The sequence below is a fragment of the Carassius gibelio genome, chromosome B2 (assembly GCF_023724105.1).
Source record: "Carassius gibelio isolate Cgi1373 ecotype wild population from Czech Republic chromosome B2, carGib1.2-hapl.c, whole genome shotgun sequence".
Classification (NCBI taxonomy): domain Eukaryota; kingdom Metazoa; phylum Chordata; class Actinopteri; order Cypriniformes; family Cyprinidae; genus Carassius; species Carassius gibelio.
In genome coordinates this window covers 23,607,137-23,627,315 of record NC_068397.1, presented here as the reverse complement: position 1 = coordinate 23,627,315, position 20,179 = coordinate 23,607,137, and the positions used below count along the sequence as shown (strand labels likewise).

Sequence of the window (20,179 nt, the reverse complement as noted above, 5' to 3'; positions counted from 1 at the left end):
CAGTATGTTAGCTTTGAGGCTAATCTAAATGCTAACATACTCCTAATGACATGAACCTATAAAATATGTATATTAAAATAACATACTTTGCCTTTCATTAAAATAGACCATAATATTGATAAAATAAAATGAAATCCAAAATTTGTGTTTTTTTATACCTTGGATTGCTTACCTGCTAGCATCCAAGTAGCTAAAACAAAAGCATGCTAGCAATGCCAAAGTCAAAGATTAATAACAAAGGAAAGTACAGAATTACAAAAATACACTTTAAATTACTATTAAAATTAATTACATTAAAAATTATACATTTTATATGAATTAATAAGGATTAAACATTTATTCAAATGCATTAAACATTACTGAATTAATATTACATTACTTCAAATAAAATCAAAAAACATTTAAAATGTTTATTTTATTATTATCTTAATTTCCTTGAAGTGATGGGTAGCAATACATTAAGAAATTTGTAGTTTTGGATTGAGAAGGAAAAGAGATCTTTAGAAACCAGAGTATATTTCCAAAACGAGAACTGAAAGAATGGTATATGTATTGACCAATGCTGCAGCCCCAGGCAGTCTAGCATAAAGGAGAGAGAAACGGTATGAATTGTAATGAAGATGATTGCAAGTAAGCGTCTGGAGGGAATAAGAGACATCCTGAATAACAGAACATCCGTCCTCTCCATCCATCTGATCAAACACTCATACTGTCGCCAACACAATGACCCAGAGGTCAAGAAGTCTGTTCTCACTGCACTCAAAAAAATGGTTTTCCGGCACTGTTCGTTTTACACATATATGTTTTGTTAAAACAACACAAATATATTTAGTTTTCCGACAAAACACAATTGTATTGTGTTTAATCAACTTAAAATGTTTAATTTTAAATTTTACTTAATTATCAATCGCTAAAGTAACGTAAAGGGTTTAATTTCGTGATTCAAAAAAAACCGGAAGTGACGATTTCCAACGCATTTGATGACGGTGTGGAGGGGAGCAAGAGGTATCAGTCAGGTAAGAAAATCTTAAGTTTTTATTGTGTTAAGTCAAAGTCTTTAATTTCTCTTAGAGTTTCTGTTTTGAGGTGCTTTTGTTTTGCAGTCTAGTATTGTGTAATCGGTTTATTGCACCGTTAATAGATGATTTTGAAGCGTTGGGAGATGTGAAAGCGCACGACTCTCTGTAATGTATTTACTTTAGTATATATATATATACACTAGGGCTGAAACAATTACTCGACATTATCGACAACGTCGACGATAAAAATAAAATTTTCAGCAAATGTTTTTGAGTAACGTTAGTGGTTTGATCTCGTATCTGCCTGATTTGAAAGCCTGCATTAATGCAGTTTGACCAGTGTGGCGCTGTAGCGCAAGATTGTAATACACTCTCCTGATTCAATTAAAAAGAAGAAGATAGCACTTCAGTTTGAGGCAAACCGACCCGATCCGAACCTTGGATGAATATGTAAATATATACTGCACGCCTTCCTCTCAATAACTGCATAAACACAACAAAAAACTGACCGCGATGTAAAAGCAGCTCTTAAGAACACAGAGATATGGATGTTTGCACGAACTCTGAGGTTCTCCAGGCACTCCAGTAAAGAAAAGTCCAGTCACGTTTATTTATATAACAGTCCTTTATGCAATCGATAGCTTTTCAATATTAAACATGAAAATACAGAGTAAGTGTCGCTAGAATTATAACTTGATTTCCTTTTATAAAGCAGCTCTCCGGTATGGAGCTAGCTAATAATAAAATCATTTTATAAGTGGGGGAAATATTTCATTAAAGTCTTAGTTCTGCGCTAGATCAAACCAAACTGTTTTGATTATCATAACCCAATAAGGTATTTTAAGAGAGATTGTATTTATTAATAAAATGTTTATCCAAAAATAAAACGTCCTATCACTTACCTTTACTTTATATTATACATATGGCTTACAATAAGAGATGTTAAGAGACAGAATGATTTGTCATTCAGCTACTTCCTCATATAACTAATCAAATGGCGAATAGGAGTTTCTCTCTTATCTCATTTTGTGTGCCAAATATATTTGTATAAATTAATTGTATTAGTAATACATAATGACTTTAAAAAGTGGAAGTAATTACCTTTATTTGTTATAATATGTATATTTTAACTAATTTAAAAAGATAAATAATCAATAAATGTCCAACCATGAGATGTTGACCGAGTTTTGAGAGCCCTGGCTCAGCACAGTGGGAGTATTTGAAGCTTTGTTTATGAACATGGCGGTGTGGTCATACAATGACTTTAAACCGGACACTACTCTGAGCTGTTCACATTATACATATGCTCCAGATATGTAATCAGGTCCTCCTTTAGGAATGGTAAACATGACACTATTCATCACTCACACAAATAAATCACTTAATATTTTGATCATTGAATTGGTTTTTGCTGGTTTTTGCTATTTTTTTTTGTAACACATTGCACTTCATGTGTACAGGTTTGTGCAGAATTTGAGACATCCAGAATTACCATAGGCCCATTAGAATCAACAATCTTTGCCAAACTTGATTCGGACTGCAAAATTTACGAAGATGTTTTCATACTGAAGAAGAGACCTTGGACAAATACTGAAACCCTCTTGGTGCCCACTACACAGGTAAGAACAACTGCACTCAACACAACCTTGTATTAAAACATTATTCTCTCACTGGTTACTGGAAATTGACAAAAAAAGACAGATAAGATAAGGTTTATTAATACAATAAATACAAAATATGTGGTATATCTATAAACTGATAGATTTATTTTGATGCAAGGCAGGGGTGTCCAGACCTGCTCTAGGAAAGCCAGTGTTCTGTGGGGTTCAGCTCTAACACACCTGCCTGGAACTTCAGGTAAGACTTTTTTGTTTTAAAATTCCCAAGAACCTTGATTAGCTGGTTCAGGTGTGTTTAAATGGCTAGATCACCCAAAAATAAACATGTCATTATTCACCCTCATGTCGTTTCAAACCCGTAAGACCATCATTCATCTTCAGAGCACAAATTATGATATTTTTTAAGGATGCCCCGATCATGATTTTTCATGGCCGATACCGATTTCTTTTACAAGCAAACTGGACGATTTTTTTTTTTTTATCTTTAAGCAACAAACAAGAAGGAAGGACAGTCCACAGTCTACAGTCCAAAATTGAGGGAAAGCTCAATAAAGCCCCTTTCACACTGCGATTCCGGCAAATACAGATCCCGTAACGACACGTGACATCAGGGCGTGACGTGTAATGTACGAGTCGAAAACATTAGGCATGTAATACTTTCACTGAATCTGGCGAACGATCTCGGTGTCACCGTGGAAAGTGAGGAACTAACTGATCTCTGCTTCATACAGTTTGCACTTTTTATTTTTTTCAGTGAACGTTGATCTTCCTTCAAAACAGCCAGTAAAAGAGTCACACGATAATGTCATCACTACGACACGGCATTAGATCTGGCTTTTGTTCAGACAGCGCTTGTCCCGGGATTGAACCCAGCAATGTTACTACGTCCCCGACCCGAGTTCAATGCTGGAATCAATCCCGGGATGTGTTTGCTTTCACACAGAAGTAATGTAGTCGGAGCACGCGGGCGCACTTCCGGAAAAATTGGCTGAAAAAAATTCCAAAGACCGGCCGATTACCAATTGCGTATTTAAAGCAAAAACCGTCTGGTTTCCAATTTGTGGCCGGTCAATTGGTGCATCCCTAATATTTTTATGAAAATGCGAGAGATTTCTGAACCTCCATAAAGGCTGCAATGCAACTGAAATGTTCCCAGAGTCATAGTAAGGACATCAGTAAAACAGTCCATGTGGCATCAATGCTTCAACCACACTTTTACAAAGGTACAAGAATACATTTTGTGCAAAGAAAACAAAAATAGCGACTTTAATCAACAATTCTTCTCCAAATCACATATTCTGCCATTATGGACAGTAACAAGAGGCATGAACATTGCTTTTCTCTGCGTGTAATCAAGGCTCAGTGCAGGCGTGTTGTAGGTCAGCAGCACCATGTGCATGAATTATTTACGTGCTGTTGATAATGGTGGAAGATGCGATTTGGAGAAGAATTGTTGAATAAAGTCGCTGTTTTAATTTTGTTTGCACAAAAAAGTATTTTTGTTTACTTTGTAAAATTATGGTTGAACCACTGGTGTCACATGGACTGTTTTACTGATGTCCTTACTATGTTTCTGGGTCTGGGAACATTCCAGTTCTGTTGTTAACCATACAGGGTCCAGATGTGTAACATTTTCCACTGTAATGTTTGTTAGAATCCCATCTTGACTGCTTGCCTGGATTTCCCATAAGAAGATGAATGACTGACTTTTTTTCATGTAATTTTAGAAAAAAAAAACAAAGGCTAAATTTTGTTGTTTTCATCTTCAGACTAATGAAATTGAAGTATCCAAATGAAGACCCTAGCAGTATGGAGTATATGGTGAGTTCAAGGTTAATAAATTATTTGTTAAAGTTAATACACAATAATTTGAGTTCTCCATGCTTTTAAATACTTCTAGGATACAGACGTTGCCAGCAGTCAGGAGGTGATCCAGAAGACTCATGGGAATCTATTTGAAGCTGCATCATTGAAGACAGTCCAGCAGAAGTTGGAGTTTTAAAGGATAAAGTTCTTCAGGACCTATAGCAGTTTACAGTCTGTAAAACCATGTTACTGGGACTGATTTATGGACTGAACTTGAGCAACCCTCCTGAACTCAGGTACACATTTGGAATACTGAAGAAGTTATTTCTGGAGCCACTTCCTGTTCCTGGAATAAGGTTTGATTGGTTGCCCATGAATGCCAATTAGAATTGTATTTGCTATTTTGTGTAATTTTGTAATGTGGTTTAAACTGTATTTTACTGTGTGTAATTATTTATTGCTTGTTTAACAAATACACTTTGATCATTTGTGACATCTTGTCTTTTGTCTCATTACAAGACAAAACATACAAAAAATGCTTTGTTGAAGGGAGTAACTTCAAAAAGAAAATATTGTGTTAAAGTAACTAGAACTAATTGTGTGGAACCACTGTCCATAATTGAAATGAGTAATTTGAAACAAACCTCCTTATGTTGATAGAGTGAAACAAATTTGGCTAGATTGTAATAAACCAAAACATGTTGAGTTAACTTAACCAGTTTAAGTTGAAGCAAAGTCAATAAATTGAGTTGGTTGAACATTACTATTTCACATAGATTCTACCTCATTCAGTTGTGTTGTCACAACACAAGGAGTTTGCATAGATTCAAAAAATTCCATTAATGTTATCAAAACACAATTTGGTTGTGTGGAACCACTGTCCATAATTGACTTAAGTAAGTTTAAAGAGTCATTTTTTTGAGTGTGGCTATAAAAAATAAAAAAATACAGACTGACAGAAAAAGAGAAGAGATCACGCTACCATACGTAAACCTGCTGTCTTAGGTTTGGAAGGCATCAGCACCATCTGATATATCGAGACGTGCCAAAATAAGCATATCTGCGGTGCCTGTTCCTGCTATGTTTAGATCATAGATGGGAAAAGGTGACACCAGTACAGCTGAGGCCATTGTTCACCTACTTGTCAGAGGAATATATATATATATATATTTTTTTTTTTTTCCTATTGTGACACGTGCAGACACAGAGTGAGAGAATACAATGACACCAGAGTATGTGAGTGGAAAGGAGTTGCAGGATTTTGCCTGGAGCAAGGAGCTTTTACTTTTTTTTTTTTTTTTTTTGGCAAGACGGACCGTCAGCATTCTCTAAAAAACTGCACATAACACATGTTAAAAGCCAATTATGAAATGGCATGTCAGCAGGAATTTACCATGCAGTAGACAGTGTGTTAATAGACTTTTAGCAGCTATAATGAAAGAAAGATGGAATTTGTGAAATAATACTGGAATGACAAGAGTGAAAAAAAAATTGTGAAAATGAAAACTGAATACAATGGACAGGAGAACAGTGGGCTAGGGCAATATGCTTTAAAAGTGGTAAATATTTGTGCCAAATTCCCTGCTGCCAATAGGCGGCACTATAATTATAACTGAATATTGTCCTTCAGACATGTTCAGGCCAGGACTCTTATAAAACATGTGAAGTTTGGGGCAGATTGGCCATTACATGCATGAGTTACAACAACTTCCTGTTTCATATTATTAATGTTGTTAGCATGTTTGAGCATATTTCTAGCATGTTTAGCACACAATGGCATATTTTAATGTGTTGTATCACAGTGTAAATAATGTCACTTCCTGTTGCCAGTAGGTAGCGCTATAAATATTACCAAATTTGAGCATGTAGATGTCTTCAGACCAGGACTATAATCAAACATGTAAAGTCTGAGGAAGATTGGACATTGTATGCAAGAGTTACAGTAACTTTCATTTAACTACATTTATAACACGCTTTAACACATAGCAAGTGTCGCTAGCATCTTGTAGCATATCGCCAGCCTATTTAACACTTGCTGACACTTTTTATTATGTTACTTCGAGTCCATAACAGTGTTAAACATGCCACGTCCTGTTGCCAGCAGGTGGCGTTATGACTATAATCGAATAAAGGCACGTAGATGTGTTCTCTTATCAAACTTGTTAAATTTGGGGCAGATCAGACATTGCTTGCCTGAGTTACAACAACTTCTTGTTTCATAGCGAAACATAAAAATGTGTCAGTCCACCAGGGACATGCCCTTTGTTGAAAACACAAGTTCTTCACAATTGAAGTTTACAAAGGTATTATAATAACCCTCACCAAATTTGAAGATGATCTGATTAAAACTGTAGGAGGAATAAGTCAAAGTACAAGGCCTGGAAATTGCAAAAAGTGCACAAAAATTGTACAGGAAATTTAAAATAACATACTTCCTGTTGGGTTTTGGATTTTGTTCCAAGATACTTTCGTTGTAGGTAATGGTGTGTTGCATGTGTGTACCGATTGTGTACCGATTTTCGTGCATGGTTGTAAAATGTAGCTTGAGGTGCACTGAGTTTTAACTTTACAGGTGGCGCTATCAAGCCATTTTGCCACACCCACTTCTGAAAACCATATCAGATGTAAATAAACAGAACAATTCTAATAGGGTCCTCACACCATCGGTACTCTGGCCCTAAAATCTGTGTGCACCTAATTAACATATTATAATGATTTCTGAAGGATCATGTGACACACACACAGCGCTATTGCGTTATGGACATCCCAATTTCAAATCCCCATTTGTCTGAGGACCCTTCCCGATACGTACATTGATACAAAACATATTGAAATGGAAAACAGTTCTTCTAAACTCTAATATTATTTCATATTACAGTTTCTGTATTTTTTTTTTTATCAAATAAACATATCTCTATATAAACACAAAATTTATTTGTAATATTTTATACATATTTATCCTACTATGAATCACAATTAATGTGACCTGTGATTTAAATTAGCCATATCAAAATTGTTTGATGTGCATCCCATGTAAGGCTGACCGCTTTCATCCCTTTAAATTTTAATCTAAAATCCTGACTCCAGTCAGCAGTGCACAATGTGTACTCGCAATTATCACTTTTGTTCCCTGTGTTGATGTGGCCGTTATTGGGTTATTGGGAAGCAGGAGTCCCGCAGAGCTCTGCAGCCGTCCTCTCAGACAAAGCTTCAGAACAAACCTTCTGCGTTCACAGGGTCACAATTGAGGTCCTACAAGGCATGAGTCTGCACAGCTTCACAGGCTTTGTGGTTTTATAACAGGAGTGAAGAATACTAATCAGACTGCAGAGAAGCAGGCTCTGAACAGTGCTACAGCAAGTGAATATGTCTTACACACTGTGCTTCAATTAGTCCGCCTGTCGATCAATGCCTATAGATTAATCAACAAATTGAGTGACTGAACTAACTACTCAAAGACATACAGTACATCTCCAAAACTGTTTGCCAAGCTTATGTTTTAATAATATATTGAGGCAGCAACAATAAAAATGACAAATATTGATAAAATTAGCTCAAATCAAGCTGAAGGTCGAGCTAATGTGAATGTATGCCTTTATGATTCATGATAACAAACACTGGCAGGTTTTTACACGTTCAGCAAACTGGGTTTTAAAATCCAACTCCATCTGTTGCCATGCGAACACTGAATAATATGTTAAAAAATAAAATACTAAATCTAGTTGTTTTGTAACAAACAACCAATTAAAAAACTGCCTCACTGCTTACCTTATTTAACAATAATTACTTAAGTTAATAATATCATATGAATATTTTAGTAATTGAAACTATCACTAACTAGCTTCAGTGTCAGAGAAAAATATAATTACTTATTTTTGCTTATGTACATTTTACTGCCATTAAAAGTTAATAAAAAACAAGTTCCATGTTGCATGGTCCAAGATAAACTCAGGGCCCACAAATCTTGAAACTTGAAACTCAGGGTCCGTGAAATCTTGAGACTTGAATATCCAAGAATTATCACTAAAGGCTTGTTTACACCAAGATCAATAACTATAAATATAACTATAGCATTTTAGCAGAGGCGATCATAGATTTCTCAGGGGTGCAGTGGAGTGGGGGTATGAGTGGTTATGAACAAATGAATGAAATGCATTTGTCCATGTTTCACTCTTTCTCCAATCGCGCTCACGGAAAGTGCTTGAGAAACAGTGTCTCTTCTGTGACTCGGTACGCCTTCAACTCGTTTTAAGTCTCGAGCAAGACATTCACATTTCATGATTTAACTGATTTTTTTTTGTAGAAAGGATGACAGCGCACCAGATTAAAAGAAATGATCATTCATGTTTTCATAACCGCTGGCCAAATTCAACGAAACTAAAATTCATCAACCCTGGTGTTTCAGCTTGCATATTTTTATAGGGAGGATCGGCTCTGCATATTAGCTTCAACACTAATGCACAATAGTGTTAAGTTTATTTTAAATGTACTGCAGTTATTTCATCTGCCGCTTTAAATTCTTGATCTTGCTCTTTAAAGCAAGATCACTTCTGATTGGCTGTCATTGTAATCCTTAGTCAGCTGAGAAAAAAAAAAATAATGTTTTGAAAGTGATCCCAACAATATTGTTCCACTGTGTAATTATTAATATAGCTGTGGCATGGACTATTCTTTTAAATTTAGGATGTCTTTTAAAACTTTATATTTATTGTTATAATTATACTTATCATCTTTGGCCTTAATAGTGTAAATCCAAATAAAATCCAGGATTATTGTTTAATAATGGTAAACTACTAATGGTTGTTTTGAAAATGAATATATTTTTAAATAATTTACATTCTATTTTCTTTTGTATAAAACACTGCAGAATTGAGTGTTGTAGACAACAAGCAGTTTCGGCCCAGAACAGGCCCAAATCTGGCTCGCGTGAAATCCATGCGGGCCAAATGTGGGCCAGATCTGGGCCAAAACTGCTTGCTGTCTACAACACTCAATTCTCCAGTGTTTTATACAAAAGAAACTTGTCCTGCGGGCATGCTGAAGCCTATCCCAGCATCTCAGGCTGTAGGCAGGGACAGATTTGGAACTTTGAGGGAACAGCACTTCCAGCAGGTGATTTGTCCCAATATCCTTGGATCCAAGGTGGGGAGCAATCGCACTCAGATCCATGGCTAGCAGTTATAATAATGATATGAACTGCAGCTACAAGGCTGTTATGGAAAGTTGTGCAAACGGGGACCGGTGAACTAGAAACAATGAATATGTAACCCCTGAACCAGGTATGAGAAGCTCGGTAGGGGATGTAATTTAAAAGAAAAGTCAATGTATAATAAAATAGAGTCCGCACACATTCATAGAGTTCCAAGAAAAGTATGGAGAAAACAGGCAGCATGCAAAAAAAGCAGAAGTCTTCAGGCCCCAAAAATGATTCCCAGTTAATGAGAAGCGAGCTGGAGGGAGCCAGTGTGGAGAGATTTGTGTGTGCGAGGATAAACTGCTCATGCTGCAGCAATGACAGGCGAAGGAGAAAAGGTTCAGACATGTCTGTCTACTCGCTGAATGTATCAGCTCGCTCACAGGCCCCTGTACCGCTCGCTACTGACAGCACTACAGGGAGAATCACAGCAAATAAAAAGCCTTCCCTCACACCGCCTAAATGCCGCTACGGAAAAATAATAAAATGCTTAACAGAAACGGGACGGACAGCTAAGCGGTAAACATGCGTCGAGCTGTGACATGCCAGAGTTTAGCAAACAAGACTTATTTCCGTTCAGATGGGATTTCGAGTTAATGAGATGAGCAGTTTACTTTGAATATGGTTTGTCTGCATAAGGATTAATTACAAGATGTGGTTGCAAGAATAAATTCATAATACCGTACTGCGTCAAATAAAATAAATAAAATCGCACCACGAAGACATGACTTTCAGGGAGCAAAAATGCCACATCTTTTCATTTGATGTTTTAAGCTCTTGTTAGTAAGAAGCCAAAAACAATCCCGCCAGAATGATTCACTAATTAGAAACAAATGCTTTTTGTCATCTGGTGTCCACGAGGATGCCTCAAAGATAAGTCAAAATCTAATTTAGCAGAAATTCTGTATTTTGATTGCCATCAAATTGGATTTGCCTCTTTTCAGTCTCAAATCCCATTTTCAGTTAATTTCTGCTTTCTATTCTCTCAGCATTCTGCAAAACAGCAGAAGTTGTCATGTGCGGCCTATTTGAAAGTGAGCTATCCAACAAGTTTTCATCCAGTTTGGCTTCTTCATCACGTGGGCAATGCAAGCATACAAACATTCACACTCAAATTCTCCATTTCAAGGCCCGTAATTGAGTGAAAATGAGAAATTACTTCAAAAGAGAATCGCAAGGACTCCTGGGGCACGTTTAATTGTTCTTGCTCTACTCTGACTGCTACTTTCTCCTCCCCTTGGAGTGCTCCACAGTCTCAGTGGCGGGGGTAATTAGGCACGGGTCATTCACCTCTGTGGGACAGCGGCGGTGGTGGTGATGATTCCACAGATGGTGCAGCACTAGTTCGGCATCAAAACAGAGCTGCGAACAACCTGTATCACTCTTGGTCTCTTCTTTTAAGTGATGCGGTGCTTACTTAAGCATCGGTGCAGTGTGGAGCCATGAAGGGATGACTATGTTTAATTAAAAACTCAATTTGAAGCCATTCGGTTCGTTTTTTCAATTAAGTTTCTCTTCAGTAAAGATGAGCATTCGTGAGCTACCTTCAGCTCGTAAATTTCAGCATAACTGGTAATTATGTTTGATCCAGCATGTCGATTTTGCAGTGGACACTTTGTCTGATTAATGAGAACACCCCCTAACAAACGTGTCTGTATGACAAGGCTATTTCATAAGCACAGACGCATGTGCGTGTGAGTAACAGCCCTACAGTATGCGAAGCACAAGCAAGTCGGTGGGTCGATAAGGTGGTTAGTAATGACCTTCCTCGCCTCATCCCTGCATTTGCACAGAACCATGACAAACTCTCCTGTATGTTCAACCCATAGTGCTGAAAGTTTCCCCTACCCACCCATGAAGGTGCTCACAAACGGTCGCCGTGATTTTGCCAATTAAGACGTGTTCCTGGATCAACATATTTTGATGATCCTGGATCAACATTATTGTCCAAAATATAGACTTAACCCAATCCCTACCCCTAAACCTAACCCTACTCATAATTTCTTCCTTAAATCAGTGGGAAATGATAGCTGATTAACAAGGGTGAAGAATCACCTAACCCTGATTGTAAGCCTAAAACAGATATTTCCTGAAAAGTTGTTTCTCTATTCTGATTGGTTAATTGGAATGTTGTTCCAGGATCAACAAGGATGTTGATCCAGGAACATGATGTACTTGGTGAAATCACGCACACCGCTCACAAACATGGCATGTTAGGTAGAATCTTACTCTAAAACCAACTCAACTATAACATAAACAGCCACAAAATAATCTTAGGTTTGTTTTGTGATGAAATGGTATACTATACAAGCCATCTGTATTAAACATGAAAATGCTACTAGTTAGCAATAATACTAGCAATAGTACTTTGATGAGGCAAAAATTTTGACAGCCCTAAGATACAACTAACTCTAAAAGTTAAACTAGATTTCTAAGAAATACTGAAACTAAACTAAAACTAACAACTAGAGCGAAAACTAAAAAAATACAAAATAAATGAATAAAAATTCTATTTAAATCTATACTAACCCTTAATGAAGCTCACGGGCTTAAGCAAGTTCAGAAACTAGCTCTTCTAGAAGCATTCACTGCATCAACCTGACACTATAAACAACTTTTTTGTTATCAATAAACACCTGCCATTGCCACCCAAGCAGAAACGAGCTCAGAATGATGAGAAATTTGGTGTCATTTTGTGTGCAATATGCGTACAAGATTGTCTGTGAATGATCCACTGCTGTGCCATCCGAAAGTGAGACGGGGAACCTCTTAGTAGAAGCAGATCATCCTTAGGTTATGGTTTCGTGTGCAGATATCTGGGATTTTATACAAAATGACATAAGTGATAAGAGCTCTATGAATTATAATTCAAAATTTTGACAAATGGTCTTGTTTATACACTGTAACTGTTTTGTGAGTTGGGTCAACAAAGTCAGGGAGGAATTCTGATAATCATTTGACAGAATATCTTCTCCCTTATCAAACGCTGATTGACCACTAGTAGTATTGAGCTTTTCTGCTCTCAGGGCATTTCAGTTGAGAAAGATTGTGATAATGGAGCCCATTCCTGACTAGACCCAAGCAAGATTGGTTTACAGTAAAGTCACTCAGCTTAGAAGGACTGCACGGCTGTATTTAGTAGCATATCCTTTTAGATAAGACTGTCATTCTCAACCGCAAGGGGAAAAGCAAGAGAAGAAACATAAGAGATATATAGATTGAGAGAACAAATGAATCTATGTTCGGTAGCTGATACCAGTGAAATTGTGTGATGCTCAATATCAGCAAAAACTATTATTAGGACACTTTTTAACATCCTCTTTGAAATTAGACTTTAACAAATTAAATTAAAACAGTGACATATACCCTCTTTTAACTTTTCGCTACAAATAATTATTCAAATAAATATTTAATAATAAAGAAGAAATATTAATTTAATTAATAGCAGAGTGGCTTTACTGTTTGCTTTAATACTAACATCTTTAAAGCATCTTTTGACATCACCAAAACACACACCCACACTTTTGTTCAGTGTGTGTGTGTTTGTTCATGTTTTGTGCCAATCTCCTTCACTCCAGCTCTGTCCATTCATGTGTTGGGTTATGAGGTGACCTTGTGCTGAATATGAATCTGGGCGACTGGCTCTTTCCAATTGCTCTCTCTCTCCCCTCGATCCACACTAATCCATCAGGGTTATCAGAACTCTACTCCCTAATTAAGAGGCCGGGGAACTGGGCGGCAAGCATTGCCATACCCCTTCCTCATTCGTTTGATAATACACTAAAAACAGCTACCAGCTCCTAGCGCAGTGCTAACACGGCAAGGTCGAGAGATATCAATCTTGGGTTGTTGTCGGAACGCAGGAATGCGTCAACGCGACAAGTAAGAGCTGCATTGCAATGACCCATTTTATGGGTTGGAGGAGGAGAGATTTTCACTTTCAAAGACCTTTTAAATCTTTAACCACAACCAGCTTTGACAACGCCAAGCTTTAATAACAGCTCTTTTCCCAGTCCGGCTTCAGAGCATTTGTCGTCACCACATTCGTGTTTATCACAGAAAGATGCTCACGTCGACAGGGGGCTAACGAGTTTTCCACTAAAGAAGACATTTGAGCCTTAATGTTCCCATTATACATAAAACCAATGATCATGGGATACATTTCTGCTGCCACGGGCATATTATTCAGATCAACTCATCTAGCGACTTATCTATTTATGAAATGTTTTTTACATTAATGATCATTTATATTGCCTCAGGTGATGTATAGACACGTTTTGTAATTACTGGAGCGGAGTGATGCAACACAATGTATTTGTGGCAGTGTCAAAGAAGCCGCTTTCAAAAAGCTGCTCATAATTTGAAGTAATTAAAATACAGTCAAGGCACTTAAGAAAGCAGTTACTTATAAAAGCCATTATCATTTAAGAGGGTAATATGATACAAAAAGTAAAAAAATGATAAGAATATGGATGGATGGATGGAACAAAGTCCCATTCTAATTCCTAGAGGAGCAAGTTATTTATCAGGTGTTGCTTATTCAATATAAAATCAAAAAATAAAAAGAAAACTTCCACATCAAACCATTTTAGAAATTCTTCTATACACACAGACAACACACATGGTGTGAAAAAGCGAATTATGCATGCGATTACCATTCTGCACGGACCGCATAACAAGCGGTTTTCCTGGCCCGTTTCCCGATCACTGTCACTGTTTTTCTTCCATCAAGGCCTCTCTCCTCTGTATTAATTGCCTGGTTAATTAAGGAACTTAGAGCTATCGGAAAAGCTTCTCTAAAAGAGAGAGACAGTGTCCTGGGGGAAAAGACGACTCTAATGAAGAGAATAAAGATGAAAAGTGCTGAGACGTTGGTGAGAAATACGGAGAGTCAGGCCAGGATTGCAAACACAAGAGGAAATCTGCCCTTCTCCTGTCGGCAGACCATTTTTTTGCATTGAAAGTGCATAGCCAAAACCAATGGAAAGAGCGAGACATGAAAGAGAGTCTGGCTAGAGAGTGTGGTTATGTTTTCTCATTAATCGTTCACTGCAGCTAACGCTGTGTCTCTGTAGCCTTGTTTACCATGTGCCCCAGCCATCTGCAGTCCTTCCTTTCCGCTGCCTTTTTAAAAGCCAAAATGCCAATCTGAGTGGCAAACAGATGATGAGCGCTGAGCGGAGAAAAGGGTGCCAAAAACAGTGTGTGGAGAGCGAGCGATATGACAGGGCCGCGGGCATCAAGGAAGCACCCACACTTCTTCTAGAAGAAAACCATGTCATTAAGTTCATTCACAGCAGAGCTGGTGTTTTATAAACACGTTTGCCTCATACCACACTCTCATTTGCAGCTGAAGGAATGCTAATGTGGTTAATGAGGCTAATATGGACACGGATGTGGAAATGGACTGGCTGATCTCTGAGCTTGAAGACGTTGGAACAAGATCAACACTGCCTCCTGGAATGGCAACATTGGCAGGCCATGTAAAACTTAGAAGAGTAGACAGTGGGTTTTGAGTTTGCTCAGAGCACGAGAAACAGCAATAAAAGCAGGTAAGTGAATATCCAAGGATAAACTGAACAATAACATGTGCTTGTTTATTAAAGTAAAGCACAGAAAGATAGTGTGTATATGCTTATTAAAGTGGCAGTCGATTCTCAATTTGGGGTTTAAAAGGTGAAGGAACTTTATCAAGAGGGCTTTTTTCAGCTCAAATAATGAGAAAATCACCTCAGGTATTGTTCTGCATGAGTGTAAATGTTCTTCACAAGAAGATTACAGAGTAAAAGCTCTGGGGCTCTCGCATGTCAACAGCCAATGAGTGTTTACTCTCTCTGATGAAGTCACTAGCCTTCAGCACTGAGGCTCATGAGAACTGTCCATCTCCATAGCCACAAGCTCCATTTACTTGTATTATTGTTAGTGGTGAATGGCATGTGTGGGAGAGAGAAGGTATGAGAGTAGACATACACAAAGAAGAAAGAAAAAAAAACGATCATAAGAAAAAAACTGTGGGCGTTTGATTCAGGGAAATATCTAATCTGGATATGCAGGATGATATAACTTCACACAAAAATGTGTAGGATGAAATTTACTCTTAACAGTAAGATTTTGGGATACCTAGTGCTGTCAGAAGGACATACTGTAGGAAAGGGTTCAAGGTTTCAAAAGTTAGCAAAGTCTAGTTTGCTAGCACTGTAAACTCTGTAATTGCACCATTTTGCAAAAAGCATCTTTCTTCACTGACTGCCATTCACAAATATCTGTGTTTCATTATTAGAACACATTTTACAAGATTTAAGAATGCTTTTTAAATTGCAATTCCATCCTTAATTTGGAGGGGGGTAATAAACAATTTAATTTCAATAAAGGCTGTGTAACATAAAAAAAAAAAAAAAAAAAAAAAAAAAAAAAGTAGATTCATCAAAACTAACTCTTAACCCTCTGAGGTCTAAGGGTATTTTTGGGGCCTGGAGAAGTTTGGCTTGTCAAAATCTTATTTTTGTTTACACGTTATTTACAATTATTTACTCATGCGGTTCCGAACTTAATTTGTTCAGTGTTAAGGCACAAAGAAACCCATTTTTGTCCATAAAACATTTTAGCAGGACTCAGAACAGCATTAAACCTCACCAACTTTAATTGTATAGAGAGGTGGGTCAGTGGGGGGATAAAAATCTCTCTTTTGCTGCACAGGTGAGAAAAATAAGTCATGCAGGTTAGTGTTAACTAAAACTAAAACTTAAAAAAACTACTAGATGAAAATGATTTATAAAAAAAAAAAAAGTACAATGTTGCCTTTGCAACCAACTAAAAAACATTATTTTTTATAAAATATTAAATTGAAATATTACTAAAGAAAAAGACAACTGTACATAACAAAATGACAAACATTTTAAATTCTGAAAATGAAAAAAAAAAGATAATTCAAAATAGTAATGAATACTATAGTATAGAAATATCAATTAAATAACAGTGATGACCATTTTCTTTTAAAGAATTTCTAAAACATATAAAATAGCTCTTAATTTAATGTTCATCTAAGCCTACTTATTATTAAGTGCATTTATGGACCACGGTGAAATAACTGTGATTTAGAAAAAATCCACTTTCAATTTCTGTTTCAAATTACAATTCAGCTTTCTATGGATAATGGTCAGTTTAACTGCCCAAAATTGCTCTTAATTTTTTAGTGTGCCTCATAGAGGAGCATATGTTACAAAACTGCCTTTTCTCTGCGTTATATGGTCTCTACGCTTCAGCTTGAAGAAGGGATAATAATTTCCCTCTGTACTTCTCTGGAAGGTTCTGTTGCTCTTCCAAGAACAAAGGAAGCAGATGCGAAGATGGATGGTCTGTTGAGACAGCACAAAGTAACGTCTCGTCTAATGTTGAAATAATTGTGGATATTAAAGAGAGAGGAAAATGCCAGCTCAGCCTGGGGAAGGCAGGAAAAAGAATCGAGAGAGGCAATAATGCAATAAAAAGTCAGGCACTGGTGGAGGGAAGATTTCATTAAAAACAATAATGGTCACGACTGAGTGGCCCAAATGCCGGAGGACAGGTCGTTCTTCTACAAATATGACCTTATGATCCTTGCCTTCAGAATGCAATCCGAGCAGTTTTTGGGGTGATGAATGAGCGCAAGCAATTTTTGCGAAACCAACAACGACTACACTATTACTCAAAAGATCTGCACAAGACGCAAAAGGTGAGAGAAAAGGGTATCAGTGATACAAAATGCAAAAGGGCATTCAAACTAATAGCGATTAAAATTGTATTGTCGCTGCAAATCTCTGAGAATCTGAAACCCCTTGAAATTGACATCCAGTTTTGTTTCCTGTGTTTACATATTTCCTGTTTAATCAGCCAATCAGCAATTGACAGCAGACTTTAGTTTAACTCAAAAGTTGGTTTCATGTGGAAGGGAAATCAAATGATTACAATCGTCACTATTTATGCACCCTTTTCATGGAGAAACACTGCTCTTGAAGTGTGTCTCCACTAAAAGTCCCAGTGTTTATGAGTACACTAGCATATAAGCCTCAGAATTATCAAACATGGACTAAAAGCCACTTTGATTCCAAACATAAAATCTAGTGAGTGGGAAGAATAAGATATTTATGGCTCAGCAAAGTAATGCATAGGAATTAAATGATTTTATCATATAAAGCTTCTTATCTTTCTATTAAAAAAATGCCTGCTTGTATGAAGAAATGCCAACATACTATGAGAATTAGCATTTAAACAGCAGAAAATTGCTAAAATGGTGAAATGTTTACCATTAGAGTGGTTGAAAGACCAGATTGCCTACAGCTCCTGCAGCACTGAACAAACTGTGTAAAATGCATTTATTCCACAGCATACTGAAGGAATGGGTCTCGTCAGAACAAAAAAATAAATAAAAAACAATAATAAAATAAAATAAAATAAAAACTAACACTTGAAAAATGCAAAGCCTTTCCATAATTTAATTATTGAGTTTGGACACAGTTGTTACCATATTCCTGCAAGGTTCTCTGCAATGCTTCTGGCCAAAACTCCTCATTTTCTTATATTGGTTTGTTTTTTTGGACTTGGGCAGTTCATGCTATTGACTGACAACTCAAATCTACAACCTCCTCTTGGGTTTGGCCTCCATTTGCTTTTGTGTTACATTAAAAAAGACACTGCTGGAATGTTCTTTGTGTAAGGCACTGGAGCCACTGTGCTCTTCAGTAAAAAAAACTAAAGCCATGGTAACAGTTAGCAATGCACTTCATTTCTTTGTATCCTTTTGTACAAACGAATGGCTGACAACAGCATCTGAACTATGTGCGTCAGTGTTGAATCAGTTTTTGTGCTTGAGAAAATAAATATCCCCTGTTTTTCAAACATATAAAAGTGTCTCGGGTCACACTGGCAGCTAGTTTCAGTTGTTAGCAAGGAAACGGTAGTGCCCTTAAATCACGTTAATTGCACAACGCTTTGGTTGTCTTTGTGTATTACAAAAAAACAGGCTTTGTTCTTTCAGCATTAAAAGAAATGATTATAGGTAACAGTGGCTCCATGGTTCCCACCACTTTTCATCATGAAAAGTAATGTCAGCTCAATTTCAATACATACATTTCTAAACCACACTTAAGATAATAATCCCTTTGAGGCACTCTAATTTACACATTTTATAAATGTCTGTTCTTGCCACACAAAAAGTGATACAGTGGACTTACACATTAAGTCCACTGAAATGATAACAGGCATACAGTTTGCATTGCCAGAAACAAAATTTGGGTTGCTAATGAGATGGGTGAAGCAATCATGGGCAACCTTCTTTGAATCGCTTTAGGGTTTCCAATGCTAATGGGGTGAATGTGTATTGCAAACTAATTTGACAAAAACGGCATAGCCCCCAACTGACATCCTTAATGTACTTGGTTCAAAACAAGTTAAGCACTGCTGACAGTATCTGTGGTGTGCTGTTCGATTTCACCTCCTCACTCAGTTTGAGACAAAAAGAGAACAAACTGCATTTTACTGTACAGTACAGTAATGCTTACTATAGAAGTCTAAGCAGGAAGGAATTGCAGAGGCTTTAAAAGGAAAAATGTGCAGCATGCATTTTTATGCTAAATGCTAAAATGAATTCTTCAGTACAGAAATGTATGTTATTTTAGATATGTGCCTGTAGTCGGTTGAACTTCTAGCTGTGCATTACCCGTAAAAAATTCTGAATGTGGATTTCCTCCATGTAAACAGTTTCTGGTGTCCTTGCGAACAAAAGACAGGGCTTACAATATTTCCGAGGTCATTCTTGATATAGTTTGGATATAACTATATATCAGTGTTTATGGTACAGTGCATGTGTCTTTGGTCTTCAGATGGCTCAAAAAACATTTGTTCCAAAATGGTTGTTCATATATCTTCTGCTTTAGAGTGCCAGGTTGAAATATCAATTTAGATTTCTAAACATGCCTTCTGTAAATATTGTAATAATCCGCTGAAATAGGAACAAGGAGTCTGGCAACAGAACGTATGGACCACTCGGAGATCTGATCTCATTATCAACAAATCCATCAGAGATTACATGAAAGAGACAGAAGCAATTGAGAATAATACATACAAAAAAAAAAAAAAAAAAATTGAAGCAATGTCTCCAAGGAGCATGGAACAAACTTAAAGAACAAGCTCCCAAAAATAACACATTAATATTATACAAGAGTAACACAAAAGGAATCTTTGGACAATATAAATAAAATGTATTAAAACACAAAAAAATATGGGGTCAGAAAGATTTTAGATATTATGAAAGATTTTATGCTCACCAAGGCTGCATTTATTTGATTTAATACATTTAAAAACTGTTGTATTGTGAAACTACAATTACAAATGTGTTTGTTTTCACTTTTGATCAATTTAATGAATCTTTACAAAATCAAAGCATTTGTTTCTTTAATATATATATATATATATATATATATATATATATATATATATATATATATATATATAGTTTTTCATTGCATAATATACAGTACATGTGTGTTCTGTGTATATTTACTATG

At 36.6% G+C, this 20,179-nt stretch overlaps 1 protein-coding gene and 1 long non-coding RNA gene across 4 annotated transcripts in view; one reads left to right on the top strand and one right to left on the bottom strand.

Annotated features, from left to right (window-relative positions):
• LOC127951388 (calsyntenin-2-like) overlaps nt 1-20,179 on the bottom strand; it is a 229,851-nt gene that overhangs the window by 168,541 nt on the left and 41,131 nt on the right. The window lies entirely within an intron of this gene.
• LOC127951391 (uncharacterized) lies at nt 873-4,937 on the top strand. Of its 2 annotated transcripts, none has more exons than XR_008152650.1 (5): nt 873-1,016; nt 2,480-2,638; nt 2,799-2,876; nt 4,408-4,459; nt 4,539-4,937. It is a non-coding gene; the product is annotated as an uncharacterized LOC127951391 (long non-coding RNA). The 2 variants fall into 2 exon arrangements; XR_008152649.1 differs by lacking the exon at nt 873-1,016 and adding an exon at nt 1,039-1,469.